The sequence below is a fragment of the Triturus cristatus genome, chromosome 3_1 (genome assembly GCF_964204655.1).
Source record: "Triturus cristatus chromosome 3_1, aTriCri1.1, whole genome shotgun sequence".
Taxonomy (NCBI): domain Eukaryota; kingdom Metazoa; phylum Chordata; class Amphibia; order Caudata; family Salamandridae; genus Triturus; species Triturus cristatus.
This window is the reverse complement of record NC_140583.1, coordinates 904,529,026-904,545,707: the sequence shown is the minus strand read 5'-3', so window position 1 is coordinate 904,545,707 and position 16,682 is coordinate 904,529,026. Positions and strand designations below refer to the sequence as shown.

General features: G+C 41.6%; 1 protein-coding gene across 4 annotated transcripts in view; it reads right to left on the bottom strand.

Moving 5' to 3' along the window:
* The window catches only part of KCNH7 (potassium voltage-gated channel subfamily H member 7), a 1,410,086-nt gene that overhangs the window by 718,108 nt on the left and 675,296 nt on the right, over positions 1 to 16,682 (bottom strand). The gene's annotated exons all lie outside the window — the stretch shown is intronic.

Sequence of the window (16,682 nt, the reverse complement as noted above, 5' to 3'; positions counted from 1 at the left end):
GTAGTCACTGTCTCCACTAAATTCTTAGAAATCATGTTAGACAAAAATATGAACATGCAAACCCATATAAACGCAACCACAAGAAATGCTTGGTTCCATCTAAAGCTACTCATAAAGGTGAAACCGCTCATCCCATCACCGGACTTCTAGAATGCAGTTCAAGCACTGGTCTTAACCAGAACAGACTAGAGCAGTGCCACCTTAATCGGAATGCTGAAAAATCGCCTTACCCCTCTCAAGGCGACATTTAATGCAGCAGTAAGACTGGACACTTTGCCCATATTACTCCCCAAGGATGGCTCATGTGGCATCGCATCGAAGACAGATGTTCTCTCAAAATTGCATGTCTGACACATAAAGCGATAAATTTCAAGACCCCAAAATATCTAGAGAGCTACTTCACCACCTCAAGAGGCAGTCACTCACAAAACATTGCAAGTTCCCACCTTGTCAAACCTTATGGCATTCAAGAAATGTAGGGCCTTCATTTGAAGCTTCTCCTAATAATCCCCCAGATTCTAAAATTACTTCGCACTGGAAGCTCGCAACATTCCATCGCCAGTAATTTCCAAGCAGGCGGTGAAAATAATAGTGATAATGAAGTTCTTCCCTCATGAACACACTATGTTCTGCCGGACACCATGGGATTTCCAATAACAGCAGAGAACTCAATGAGAAAACACACAAGTAGGCCCACCCAGCGGTCTACCCCGGAAACAACGGTAGCATTGGGTCACACATGACAATGCACAAATTCTGAGGGATTCAGTGGTCCTAGTCCTGAATCGACATGGAGTAACTAGTTTTGACAACACCCCAGGAGACCAGGAGAATCCACCAAGTTATGCCTGGTTGTAACTTCACTTGTTTAAAAGACTAGCGACATGAGTAAATGTTCCCATTGCAGCCTCTCTGTAATTATAAAACAATGTCCAGCAAATACTTGTCACTGGCAGACTCTTTGTAAGTTGTTTGCTGTTGACCCTCGTAATTTTGATCTCCGGACAACACTCAGATACATCCCAGACTCTGTAATCATGAAGCGAGTACTTGTAAATATACGCTCTGGTCATGTCCTTGGTTCCGAAAACTCTCCTAAAAACAAACAATATGCAAAAAAAAAAATTGTCTTCAAAAGAACACAGTGAAAACCATTTACCACTGGTCTAATTGCGTTTCGATGGGGGCCATCTAACTCATGTACATGTCAACAGGATCTGAGGCACACAAAACTTTTTCGAAAACAATTAGTAAATCAGAATGTGACGGATTGTTTTCAGTATGATTTATTATTATTGCTGCTACTCAAAAGGAGCTTAAAATTGTGCCAAAGAAAAGGTCAAGCCAACACGTTTCTTGTCTAAAATGTACAGAGTGTCTTCATCAGGGCACATTCGAATGAGAAACAACTGTAGCCCCTAGAAGTAAGTAAGGGGAGGGACCCGCAGAGGTGGCGAGCAATATATTGGCTGGTAGCGATTCCATGCCAATGCGTTACTGGTTATCATGACGCCAGATAACTCATCCTTTGACCCTTTATTTTGTAACAGCCACAGACCTCATGCAGCACTTATAATCGTTGCACTAGGATATCCTACATGATATTGCTCTCCACCTGTCCAGGAACGCCCTTACTTGCTTTTGAATAGCAAATATCATAACAATTCATACTGAAATCTGTTCACATTGTGATTTTCTATTTGTGCTAATCACATTTTTGATAAAAGATTGTGTGCCTCAGATCTTGTGGACATTATTTAATGTAGGTAAAGCTTGGAAGGAGCTTTACAAACCCTGAGGCATTAAAGTGGTTCCAGGTAGAGTTTCCTCCCGTTTCCTTCTGTTTTATCTCACATCCACGTTTGAGTTTGTCGCCACAATATCTCTCCATCAGCTCCAACATGAACATTCCTGTGACGGCCTGAAGATTCCAACGGTCAGGCAAGCCAGCTTCCTTCAGTTCAACGGTTAATGCTCTGCTTAACGTTTTAATGTGCAGTCTAATGGGTCTAATGCAATGTCTTCGCGTTTGACTAGTTAACAACTGAGAATTGCATCCTCAAATATAAAGATGTCCTTTGCACGTCCACCGGACCGCGTTACTACATAGAACCACCCTAGCCCGACCGCTTGACTGTTACTATGAAAAGCTGCGCCTTCAAGTTTTCCAGCTGTACGTTCAATCCATTTCATAAAACAGTTAAGCTTTAGCACTTGCCATTGTTGCCATGGCAACTAACAGAATGACTTTGGTAAACAGAATATAAGCAATTTAAGACTCATCGGTTAGAGCTATAAATAGAAGTGCTGCAAGCCATTCAATACAGCAGGCTGGTTAAACAGCCACTGGGGTTCGAGTAGTATGACACTGCAAGTCGCCAATATTGAAGATAATACCCTAAAATATATTTTCCTCGCAAATACTTTTAAAACAGCCCTGGATGCTCACAGAGAGAGATGCTTTAATTTGCTCACATTTTTCTTGGTTTGTTATATTAAAGCTCAAAACCACGTGCCTGTCAATTACAAAAAAAAACCCATAGGTATAGAGAAATGCATATCCTTTGACTCAATACATGCCCAAAAAATTGAATTGCACATATGGGGGTCGTATCATAGATATGGTACACTGCCCCGCTCTGCACCGTGGTGCACACTTAAGTGTGTGTGACGGCCACAGACTGTGACAGTGCTCCGTATCTTAACAAATGTGCTGTTCTCAATGCAGGTGCAAACCTAGGCCTGACCTGGGAAAATAACATTTGTGAAAGATGAACCGGTTGTTAGAATCCACAACCCGCTGGTCTGTCTTACACTGTACAAAGAGTGATAGGCCTGCTTTTGAAAGAGGGCGGAGATGGGAGATCCCCGAGCAGCCATTGCACATGGCGCAGAGAGGGGTGTGGGGAGCAGTAGCGGGTCCTCGTGGGAGTGCTGCGGGGTGGTGAAGCGGAGCGGGGAAGGGGCAGGGTGGGTGGGTAGTAAACTCCAGTTTACGGCCCAATGAAGTTAAGGAAATAAATAAATAAATACAACTAATTGCATTGCGCGTGCTGCATCGCCATTGGTGATGCAGCGCGCCAAATTTAATTAATTTTGTTTCTTTTTATTCATTATTTCCTTAACTCCATTTGTCCGTAAGCCGGAGTTTACTACCTCCCACCCTGCCCCTCCCCAGCCCCGCTCAGCGCCCCACAGCACTCCCATGAGGAGCCGCTACTGGGGGGGGAGCAAATGACTGTGTGCCAACTCTATGTGATGTACAGTTAGCGCGCCTCCTGTGAGCCTCTTTGCACCCAGATCTGCAATACTTCACAGGTGCCGCCATGCAAAATAAACCTCCCACTGAGATCACACCAGTGCACAATCTGTATTACAGAAGGGCCTATCAGGAATACCAAAATGCCCCAGGTTTGTAAAAAGCAGACACATGCACCAGTTGGTCACCAGGACAACTTACTGCCCTCTGATATTTGGGCTGCACATTTCCTTAAGATTTTTTATAACAATGATCCACATCAACACCACTTCAGAACAGTTTATTTGAAATGACCGATTATCTCATTTCTCCACAGCAGCGAATAGAAATTAGACATTAATTCACCATGGATGGTTGAAGTATAAAATATTACTTTACTCCTCAAAAACTGGAAGTCACGATAAATGTAAGCTTTCAAATCTAGGTGTTGTTGGCTTACATTACTTAAAACGTCAATAAGGTAACTTCTTGTATAGCCCAAAGCAGATAGTATTAACTTAAGGCCAGTTTATATCTGGGAAACATCTAATTCTAGACTCAAGCCTTTTAGCTCTGTGAGACATGCACAAGACCACTTGATGTATTTCTGGTGGTGAGGAAAATTATCATTCTTCACAGCCCATTGACATCTCATCTGTAACCGAACCAAGTGCCACAGTTAGCTTACACTGTGGTAGTTATTAACATTTAATACATTCAATTGTCAACTTGTTGATCTGACATGAAGGTAGGCTGTTCCTACTGTAACTAAAAAATACAACCAGAAACCACATTACCGTCCTTGGGTCCCTGTCTGCTGCCTCAATAGTGCTCCATACCACTGCCCTCGTGCATCTTGCCATTTTGTTTTGCTAGCCCTTTCCTCCTTGTCTTTCCCTCATTTATGCCCTTTCATCACTACTTTCACATTATTGTCCCGGAACATCTTTAATATCCATCTTCTTCTACTAAAAACGATTGAATTTCATTGCTTTTCCTGTATCATTTCACAATGGTGGTCTAGAGGTTCTTTGTCATTAGTGTTCCTCTTCATCTTCCACCTTTGCTCGTGCTTTTTTCCTCTTTATTTTCTATTATCTTCACTCAGGGCCAGATGTACGACCAATTTTAGCATGCGCAAATGGGTTAGCAACCCGTTTGCGCATGCTATAATTGGTATGGCTATGTACTAACACAATTTTGCGAATCGCAAAGAAATTGCAACTCGCAAAAAAGTGTTTAGAGACTCGATATTTGGAAGGTGTGTACCTTTCCAAATAGCGACTCTCGAACCCATGTACAAATGTTTTGCGACCGCAATTGCTCTTCAAGAGGGTGGAAATGCAGTCGCAATTTGGAAGGGGTCCCCAAGGGACCCCTTCCACTTTGTGACTGTCTCTAAAAATATTTTTTAAGGGCAGGCAGTGGTCCCAGGGACTACTACCTGCTCTTAAAAACGGGCTGTATATAAAAAATAACTGCTTTATTTAAAAGCAGTCCCAGACATGGTAGTCTTCTGAGCCCAGCAGGCCACCATCCCTGGGAGGGCCTGTCATTCCCAATGGGCTTGCAAATTACTAGAGGCTCATTAATATCCATGAGGCTCACAATTTGCGACCCCATTGGGAATCATAAACAGTGTTAAACACACTGTTGTACAAGCCAAATAGCGCTTCGCAAATTGCAAGTCGCAAATGACTCGCAATTTGCTTGGCACTATTTTGCATGCCGTACATCTGGCCCTTAGTGCCTTTGAACTTCCAACTTGCATCTGATTATATTTTGCCCACTAAGTATGCCAGCAGATGTCCCCATTGCCACTAAGTCAAAATTGGGGCATCGCTCATCGCCATTTGTTGCCCTTGTTGTGATCTTTTTTTGTCTGTAACCAATGTCTCTGCATCGATGAGTTCTATGCTAACACCACCATTCTCCCTGCTTGTATTCAAATCGCGTTGTCATAGTAAGTGATTGTAGTTTATGCAACTGAAATAAAACATTTGAACCTCCAGCTATGTAACTGCTGCCTGGAAGCATGAAGCAAAACACAGGATTTTTATTAATACGATGATCACCCAGTGGAAGCTTATTTTCTAGGTTATATACTACCAGCTCCATAGGGGGGGATTTTTACTCAAATTCTATATTTCACCTCAGAGGCGATGGTCCTCTGATGGATCTTACTTTGTTGTAGTGAGGGGTGAGAAATCAGGATGTACCACAGTCGGTCACCAAATGAGGACCATTAATTGGTATCCAACTCACAAATTGGAGATCAAGTTCAAATATATTACTCTTAGAACCATGTTATAGAAATAGAGTATCACAATTGGAAGACGTCACCTCCTAAAGCAGTTTAGTCATACAGAACTCATACAAACCAATAGCTCTGTTGTGATTGCACAGAACAACATTAAAAGAACCTGATGTTTTGAAAATACTCTACGACTCTCTCTATTATGGATTTACAAATGCAGAAACAGCCGCAAATGCCTTATATTCCCTTCCATGTGTTGCCTTTCGGAGAATGTCTGGAACAACAACATAGATCCCACAGGATATATAGAAATGTACCTTTGTAAGTCACTCTTTAGTTTGATTTAAACACTATGAAACATTCAAGGTGGTGACTAGATTGTACAAACAATGCTGTGGGCGTCTTTTGAGCTAATATTGGCTCTGCAGAGAATAACAAGATCACTTGAATAGATTATGCTACCAATGTAGATAGCACTTTAGCCCTTTTACTTCAAAGCCCTTAGTAGAATGAAGAATCGATAGGATGCAGAAAGATCAAATGCCTTAGCGACAGCAAGAGTCACATACTTTAATGGAAATTCAGTTCAGCCAAAAGTCATCTACGTTCTTTCATCTAATTGATGCTGTTTCTACTTCATTTTGTCAAAGTTCATAAGGATCTAGGAAATATTTGATATGAATTAAGCTATTCTTATGACACCTGTCAAACAAAGGGAGCTTGTTGTTCCCATATTTATTATAGGTCAGTGTGGCTGCCTGTATTGTTCGCCATTTTTTTGTAGCTGTTCTTTAGTTCTGTTGCTTTGTAAAACACTCTTGTATTACAAAAGCATGAAACATACAAATCTTCCCTAACCCCTGTACACCTTAGAAATATACATACTCATGCCTGTAGCATGAACAGTTGCACATGTGCTTGCAAGGTGAGAATCTACCTCGAATAATCCTTTTTCTTTGGTTCTGTTTGGCCACTCACTCCCTCTACCTTTCGCTCTTCAAACAGTAACACTCTATTCTGCCCCCTTCTCCACCTAACTTTAAATATAGTCATATTGTCCTCCTTCGTATTTACAATTTGAAAAGAATCAGAGTCTGCTAAACAGAATGCAGAAGTCCTACCAGTATTAGCATTTTTAGGTAGTTCAATTTCACTCAATGAAAATATGTATACTGTGGGCAGAGCCAACATATCTCAAGGGAGGAAAAGTAAACATGCAAAAGAGAGATCTTAAGTTATGGACATTGGAAACAAAAGGAGAAACATCTGTGTTTTATAATGGGTGCATGCAATGAGTTTGAAAAACTTCATTTTTCAATAAAGGCAAGACAATTGAAAAGAAGCGCTGAGGTAGGAGTTTGAAAAGAAAGAAGCATGAAAATCGTTTGAAAAAAAGCAGCTGGGAGGATAATATATGTAAATGGAACGGTGTAAATGAAAACAAAGGAAAGGACCAAGAACAATGTTCGTGGGAATATCACAACTTTGGCACATACTTTGAAATAGACATAGGATAAGGTGCAACCAGTTCTGTGGTAAAAATCTCCTGCAAGTCACCAAGGAATTCCGTGACCATATTGAGGCACATGGCTGCAGGGTGGATGTCTTCATAAGGTCATGGGACTCTGAAGTCCTACGATGTAGCCTAGACAGAACGCATCATACTCTTCTACCTACTTGTCCTTCCTGGTCAACAATGTTCCCCAGGCCAATAAAAAAAAAACCAGGGCACCTCCAATTTGAACACAATCTAATCGTTCCATGGTCAGCAACACAAATGTCTTCAGAAGCTAAGAAAAGAGTTTACACATCTGGAAACAGAGCAAGAATGTGCCTCTCACTCAGAAAAAGTAAATACATATTTCTACTGGCCATTAGAAATATTTTCCTGAACAGTAGAGGAACATCATAAAGTTGGAGATTTGTGTTCTTTAGCTTTTTATCCAGCCAGTCTCGGATGCATTTATAACTTCAAAGATCAAGAGGATTTCCATCTACAAATAATCTCTTAAATAAAGCATAGTTAAATGTCGTCTTCCAGTAGTATATCATATTTACATGGATTCGGGTTTGATATTTCACCCCTTATTTGCTATACCACTGGCAAGACATTAGCATTCGAAAGGCCACTGACGCTTGCAATAATCTAGGAAGCATCTAGTTCTCGCACTAGGCAGCTGACCCTGCTCAAATTTTGCATATGCACCTTATCAACAAGTATTCCATGGTGATATGACCCAATGTTTTAAAGTTCCGGGACAACCCGTTTGCTAAGTTTCATTACATTGTTTTGCCAGGGTTGATTTAAAGGGAATACGTAAAAAATGGTGTCATCATGGTTCTGAGACATAACTATCTGCCTGAGCCACAGGGAAACAAGGCATCTCTGTTGCATACTTTTTACTGTTATGTTATGTCCATCTTTCAGTGAGTCATGTGCTTTGATTTGTTCCAGAGGAAGAGGAGGGAATATAATGTTAAATGGTTCAAATATTTAAAGGCACCGTAAACTTATAGCATGTGGACCCTTGGAACTCAACAACCACTATTACATGGCCATGCATAAATGTGTATGAGCTTCATACCAACATGCCTGGGGCTAAAGGGCAACTGTGTCCAGATAGTTTGATGGAAAAAGGTCAAGAGGTTCCTAAAAGTAGAAGCCCACATTTATAAATGAAGACAGGACAAAACCATCTCAGCGACTACCTGGGAAGCTACATATCCTCGCTGCACTGAGCGATGGACATGACTGCTGCTTGATCATCTTTTCAATATTAGAAGATATCATAAAAGAATCAGAGAGGCTTTCTCTGATAAATCTTACTTGATACATGAAATGGACCATTATGCGTTCCATATCAAGCACATGAGAAGTGCCCAATTATCAAATCATTATAGTTAACCAAAGGAGGAAAGCATTTGGAAGACAATGGCTCAAAAAAGACTTCAACTCTTGACATTTTTTTAACACTCAAAAACAAAATGTTACACTTAACTCTTCATAAATTCTTTCAGAGATGTTAGATTTCTCACAAAAGGTTCATGGAAACCACACAATTCAATAATTCATACCGAGATGATTCTAGGAAAACACTAATTGTTTTTAAATCTGCATTTGAAATACCACAATGCGTGCACTTCAAATCCAACTAATCATGCATGCAAATATCTAGGGATCAAGTGTTCAGAATATCAATAACAAGTCACACATAGTTCTAGAAATACAAATGTTAGTTTTAGGAACAATTCAAGCCCTCAAATATATTTCTAAGACAGCAAGACAATAATTCAAAACTGAACATGAAGGTCACCAAACACAAATTGCAATAGGCTGAGCCATTAAAGAGCAATTGGATCGTCTCTTCAAATGTATCCATCCTGTAAGAATTGTAATTTTCGTAGCATTAATTCCAATTTAAGGGTCTTGTTGGAGGCTATCTAGCCAGGGTCAGATTGGGGCACTAAAAGCAGCACTGGCAAAAATGCTCAAACCTGCCCTGCCCCTTCCCATACTTGGTCTGTTTTTTAATCTCTCCATCCATCCCCTCTTCCTACTCTCTTCTTTCCCTTTCTTTCTCTCTCTTGAATCCCCTCTTTGCTTGCACAAATTAACCTCAGGGAGCTAGGCAGAGGAATATATAGTTCAGCAGCGGCCCTGGGCTTTCAATGCCAGCTTTCAATGGCTCCAGCTCACCAAGGAAATGCCAGGTAGAATAAAAGGCCTGCCCAGCCCTGTATCTTCTTAAAGATGACTGTAGCTATAGAACTCTTCTTTCATAAGACCGTAACTGACCTTTGATTTGTACTTATCCAAAGCAAGAGGCACCCTGAGGTTTGCACTATAAACATGTATCCTCCCCTCACACTTAAGAATTCTTTCTGTTTCTCCCTCACAAAGCATAACATATAGGCCTTCATTCCAAATAGTGAGGACATGTAAATTCCTCAAACAGGAGCTAAATGCAAATTAGGTTTTGCAGTAAATTACCATACTCCTTCAGTTTCCTAGTATACTTATTGCCATGAACAAACTAATGAAATTGTTTGGGGGAAAATGGTCAAAAAAGGGAAAATGTGGTTATCAGTGGGCAAACCCGGAATATCATGTGTTGTGCCTACTTGCAAAGAAAACATTTTGAATCTGGTTGGAATGCATGTGTTAACTACTACATCTACACTACTTATAATGAGAACAAAAATGCTATCATTCTAAGTGATGCAGAATTATGTGTGAGACACAATGTTGCCTGCAATTTATCTGGCTATTTAAGTTATTCCCCACAGAATGGCGAGTAACTGTATGGATGTCGTTTTGTTCCATACAAAACTATGCATGGAATTCCCAATTCCGTGGGAATTAATGTTCTCATTTACCACCTGCTCTTAGAAGAAGTGGCAAAGGGTATAGATGGGGTGGAAGTTACTTGGCATTGAGGAGCATTGTTTGCTGTTCACGTGTCTTACATTGGGAGCAGGTGCATGTCAGAGAACAGAGCCAGTTTGCACACAGGAATCCTTGATGCAGGAATACCAGGCCAGGGGCGTGGCTTATGCGCCATTCAAGATGGCAGCATCCCCTTGAGCTTTGGCACGTTGCAGAGCTAATTTACACCACTGATGCTTCTTTGACAAGGCACACTGCCATTCCAGGCATGACTAGGAGCTCTACTTCCATTCTGTGACCTGTAGGCCCTGTGACCTACTTCTTTTGGTGCATCCTTGGAGTCCTGGAGCTTTGACAGGGATTTTAGGTGAAGTGCAGGCCAGGGCCATTTCGGGTGTGTCTTGTGCTCCTCATATTAGCAGCTTTCATGAATTAGCCTTATTTTGACTCTTTTCAAGGCGTCCTTCTATGCCCGGTTTCAAGTACCTGATGTGCTGGGGCGGTGCCTCCTGAAACCACCACAGGTGGCCGCCATTTTGTGACCATGTCACCCACCTCTCATTTTATTTTGTGCTTCTCATATTGGCACATTTAGAGAACTGGCCTCATATTAATAAACTTCAGGGCATCCCTCTAAACCCTGTATTAAGGTGCCTGCTACGACCCAGAGCAGTAGTGGTGATATCCGGAAATATTGCTAGCAGCCGCCAATTTATCAGCGCACTGCCTGCTCTTCATTGTTTGTCACTTCTCCTCCCAATCAGTTGAAGAAATGACCTACATATCTACATCTGAAAAAGTATTTACCTCTTCTGTATGGTGCACATACTATGGAGATTTTGATGGGTTGAGATTTTTCATAATAAATTCATGTCAACTGATGCTGTGAAGCCGTGTTATCACACATTTCCCTTTTTTTTCTTACAGAGTTTATATAACGCAAACTTGACCCTAAGGTATCGGGTATCAGAGCGCTTTACACATGCACCAGTTGTGTTACATACATGGGGACACATTAATTTTTGTTAGGCATGGGAAGATTAAGTGATTTGCTCAGAATCACAGGATGTTGCGCGTCCTTTCCGAGACTCAAACCTGGTTCCCCAGATTTGAGGTCGACCGCCCTAGCCGTTAGGCCAACTCCTCTCCTTGCTCAGCAAGTCACTTTACAACTGGGCCATTACTATTGTTTACTTTTAGAGGCACTTGACACTCATTTTCTACCTCCATACTACGCTTCAGTCATTATTTTGCTATATGGGCAGAACCAAATTCATTAAAAATATTCCTCATCATACTGCATACTACGCAAAGAAGGCTAGTGACCTCTTTGCATTTGCTAAAGCCACCTAATCTAGAACAAAGCCTAAAAGGGTGAAAAATGATCCTACATCATTTATCATATCGTCTCATAATCCAGTTCTAGACACCATCCTTGACGAGGTGAGGGACTTAAAACCTTTTATGTTTGCTGCCATTGGAAAACCTCAACAAACTGAGGACAGCTGGACTATTATAGCGGGTGAAATGGCCGAAATCGAACACTGTGTTAGTTCTCTGCAAGATGTGGCTAGTAAAATTCTCTTCCTTGAGCATGAAATCAAAAAACTCAAACTACATAAGGAATACCATTAAAACAGGAATTGTCGCAATAATCTTCACCTATATGGTCTGCCAAAGGCTCTTAAGGGTCCAGATTTACTTGGGTTGATAAATACATTTCTCCCAAAGCTACTTGGGCTTCCCACTATTCCTCCCCTTAAAATCCAATAAGCTCACTGTTTGGGCTGTCTGCAACCTCAGTTTTCTAACCCTCGACAACACATCATGCTATTTCTTCAATTTACAGATCTTCTACGAGACTTGGAAGCTGCCAAGTGAAGAATTGTCTTGTTTGGTCTGGCCACAATATATTCATTTTTCAAGACATCTCCAATGCGACAAATGCCAGCTGAAAGAAGTTCCTTGCTTCGCGACTTCATTAAAGACAACTAAATATACGCTATGGCATCCTTCATACTTTCTTATGCAAAATTACTTATGAGGGCACCTCCAGATCCTTTGAAGAACCTGTCAAATTAAAAAAAATTCTTCAGATCCTTATTTCTCATGCAATGGATACTACTGTCCAAAATTAAGAATTTGATTTGCGCTTGTTCTCTTTCTTATCTTCTTAATATTTGGCTTTTCTTCATAAACTATTTACTCTCTCTCTGCTGTTGGTCCTGTTATGGTATAGACACATCACACATTCCTTTTTGTTATTCTCTTTTCAGATCTGGATTTTTATCTTTGATCGGTCTCTTCTTCTACTTTCTTATATCTCCCTTCTTCTTTATTTTCTATTCTTCCCTTCACATCTATTTTGTGAGTGCTCACATATCGCTTAACGTGATAATGTCACCTTATTCATATCCCATGTTATCTTTTATAAATGGTATCATTTTGACCCCCCTTTTGTTTTTTGCAGTTTATCACCCATGTTACTGTGCCATTGTCACTCTATATCCAACATATTTAGCATTGTCTCGTGGACTTAGGCATCCAGTTAAAAGACAAAAGGTACTTCATCATTTGTATAAGATTAACTCACAAATTGCATTTATACAGGAAACTCATTATTATGATGTAGAGTCAGTAAAATTGAAATGTAAATGGGTTGGCCAGGTGTTTTTTTCCCAGCTACTGATTGTAAGGGTGGTGTTGCTATTCTCGGCCATAAAGCATTGAAAGTACTAGTTATATCTACTGAATGTAATACTGATGGTCGATGGGTATTGTGTTGATGCCAATAAAGATAAGAAACACTTTTCTTTATAATTTATATGGCCCAGTAAAATCTGACCCTGATTTTTGGTATAATATTAAAGTGAAACTTGCTAAAATTGGTAACCCCAAAATCAGTAAAACAGATGATTTTATTTAATGGTTGGATCCCTTTAGATATAGGAAATCTAAATGCAAATTTAACCCAGACAAATCCCATAAGGCATTCCGATCAACCACCACATCTTGACCACAATTTGATGTTTGGAAAACATGTCATCCTGATTACTTTTTCTTCTAATGTCCATTATACAATGTCCAGATTTAGTTACAAAATCCTTAAGGCTTTCTATACATTCATCTGAAATCAGATCAATTTTTATCTCCGATCATGCACCACTAATGTCCCCCATTGATCTCTCTCACATTGGCTCCAAAAGTGTCAGACAGAGATTTAATAATTCCCTATTATCTGATAAACAATTTGTATTGAAGCTAGTGCTTTTATTTGAGAATTCTTTCAAATTAACCAACATAGTCATACATCCATTCCTAATAATTGGGATGCTTTCAAACCTCATTTAGAGCTTTTACTATAGCTTATTCAGCAAAGAAGAAAAAAAGTTAAACTCTCAATATCTAACCTTACTTCAGTCAATTAAAACACTTGAACATACTTACATTACTTCCAATTTTTCGTCAATTTTGCAAGAATTGATGAAAGCTAAATCTAATCTCAATAAAATTGCTACCAGTAATGCATGTAAAATCCTGCTTAAAGTTAAATCTAAATTACCTGGAGGTCACAAAGACCAAACGTAAAAACATAGGCCCCATTTTTAATGAATATAATAATACTACTTTGCTTCTGATTTTGATATCTTGAACGTATTCCAGTCTTATTACCAAACACAGCTGTAGGAAAGTAGGATCTGCTTCTTATGGTTACCCCCACCTTTTGCTTGATGTTACACTGCTTTTGACTAGTCTGACTGGGATCCTTCTAATCAGGACTCCAGTCCATCTGCTTTCTCACAAAATGTTATGTCATGTACTTAGGTACACTCCCGATTGGATACTGGGATGCCCTTCTCAGTCCCTAGTATATGATACACCTGTACCCAGGGCATAGGTACCCCAGAGGCCTCCCATGGGGTGAAGCATGTATTATGCCACCCATGAGAGGCCATGCAGAATGGGACTACAGGCCTGCCGTTATACCCTGTGTAAGATGGTACATGCACCACTTACTTTAGATATAGGTTTACTATATCTATAGGTCACTACACTTAAAACCTATAAGTCACCCCTACAGCAGGCCTTAACAAGCATGAAGGCAGGGTGCTGGGTTTTACGTGAGAGGGTGCCCCTGCATGAACAGAGCACCTCTGCAGCCTTCGGAGACCATTCTCCCGGGTTGTCGGTGATGCACCCAGACATATAGGTAGAGGTGCATTATATGCTTGCGTAAAATGCTATCTTGAAAATGGCTGCAACAAACAATGTTGTGTTTGGTATCAAATACCTTGCAATCATACCTCCACACCGGTAACCAGTGTCGGACATATGATTCCACCCTCCAGAAGCAAGCTTCTTGGGGTCCCTGGTCTTCCCGGTACCAGCCTTCTCGACCCGGACAGCACAACATGATTGCTGCCGACCAGTGACACATTTCTGCCCTCCTGCTGCTGAGCCAAGCTTTAGCAGAGGAAAGCAGCACAATAGGCAACCTGTCAGAGGGAGATGTGACCACCTCCCAGACAGGATTTAGTGTATTTGAGCTGGGTGGGTGCACTTCCAAAGCGTCTGAAAGTCTGCACGCGGGGCACATTTGATGTCCTGTGCATAGTCCAATTGAAACCAGTCCTGTGAGCCGTTGGCTTATGCTCTGGTGCAAAACTTGACAAAGGACATGGGAGTAACATACCCACTGTCCTGACCCTCCACTGGGAGGGTCCCCTGAAGCTGGCCAATCCTCTCCCATGGGTACAAAAGGGCTTACCTGGCTGCAAGATTCTAGATTCGACGTGGACAGGATTCTGATCAAGAAACCACTGACCTTCAACCGTCTGGACACTTTGAACTTCTACTGGGCGCAACTTCATCTCCCTCTCCGTCCAAAGCTTCGTCTGTGCCCGTGCACCATACAACCTCCATGCAGGCCCTGTGGAGCATCAAGGACAAACTGAAGTATCTCCCTTGGGGTGAAGGACCCACTTCCCTGCATTCAAAGGCACCATAACCCAACTGACTGGTCTGCTGATCTTGAGCTCCTGTAGACTTCGTAGGCTCCAGCAACACAGGAGGTTTTGTGAAGTTGAACTGCCCTCTCACTGAGTTTGAGGACAGTATCCCTGGTGGGGACCACATAACCTGAACCCCTGTGCACCGCATACTTTTGCAAGTGCATATGCTTGTTGGTGTTCCCCAACTAAGTGCATTGGGCTATCAATAGCCCAAACCTCTGATCACATTTCATACAAAGGACTTTGGCCTCCTCAAACTCTGTGCCCTGTAAGCTGTGATTTTGTGAAACTGCTAGAGGTCCCCTTGCGACTCCTGTGCCTTTGGCCTGTGGGTCCACTTGAGGGACAACACTGCTTTTCTTGGGCTCCCCGGGTTGCTTCAAGCCGACCCTGACTCCCCTAGCTGTGGTGAGTCCCCTGGTCCTTGCTGGGCCAGACTGTAATCTTCTTCGACCTCCTTTGTGGATTGCCACTGGCAGGGCTTGTTGGTGCTCACACCAGACACCGATCCCTCAGCACTTGACATCAACATCATTTGTGGGACAACTCGTATCCAGCTCCTGGTCACCCTTGACATCTCCTGGTCCCTGCAGCTGTAGAGTCAAGGTCTCTATCTTCACACCTGAAGCACCCGACATCGGCGGGCATTCGTCTACCGAGCCCCTGGTCATTATTGAGTGACCCAGACTCTGTACCCTCTGCTTTCAGGTTCCTTCCATCAAGAACCCACCTGTGGGTTCCACCGGACACTTTTCTTCTTTCCAGCAGTGGTATTTCTTCGAAGACTCCCATTGAGAACAACGGCAGTTTCCGACGCCACTTTAGCCCTGTGCACCTGGCTTCCCTGGGATAGGTAACTTTGGTACTTTGGTATCCATGGGTGGGTTGGCTCTCCAACCTTCTATGTTCCAAAGGGTTTCCTCGTAATCCACTGGGAAGGGTCCTTAAACTGTCAAATTGCAACTGCGACTCTCCCATCAAATTGTACATAGCACGCAGATGTGTTCTCACACTGCACCCGTCCTCTGTTGGGTTCCTACTAACTCACCTTGGGTGTTTCCTTGGGGTCCCAGTGTTTCTACACCCTCCAGACACTGTCTCGACTTGAGTCGTGGTTCTTATACCACTATTTTTATATATGGTTTGGTTTCCCCGGGAGCCCACTGTCTATTAGTGGTACTTACGTTTGTTTCTGTGCTACAGTATTGTGTGCTTTGTGTTTATCTGTGTGTAGCAGAGACTGTGAGGTATCTAAGGTGTTATATACATATTTTAATAACTACTGTATGGTTCTCCTTTCATTTAACCAATACAATAAGATTGCATTCTAGTAAAACAAGCTGCTTAACATTTCTATAAGACTAAGCCTGAAGGCTGCTCTCCACAGCTACCACTTGGCAAGCTTTCCAAGGTTATCTTTGACCTCTTAAATCACCATAAGGGTTGTTTGGACTGGTGCAAGGGCACACTTTAATTACTGGTCATTATATACCAGGCCAACTTCTCACAACAATACACAGAAGCTAATATACAACAGTTTTTTAATGTTCTCCCTAAACCGCTCTCCCATTCACATATATTTGAGGAATTAGAGGTTGACATTATGCTCCATGAGATTTTGGACACAATTAATTCCCTGAAAAGACCTAAGGCTCCTGATCCATATGACTTCTCTATCCAACTAATTTCTTCCATTTCAACACTTTTGCTAAATTATTAGAGCTTTTTAATATATTCTTTTTATTTCAGAAGCTAGAGGCTCCTTTTTAGAAGCCTTGATGATTATTA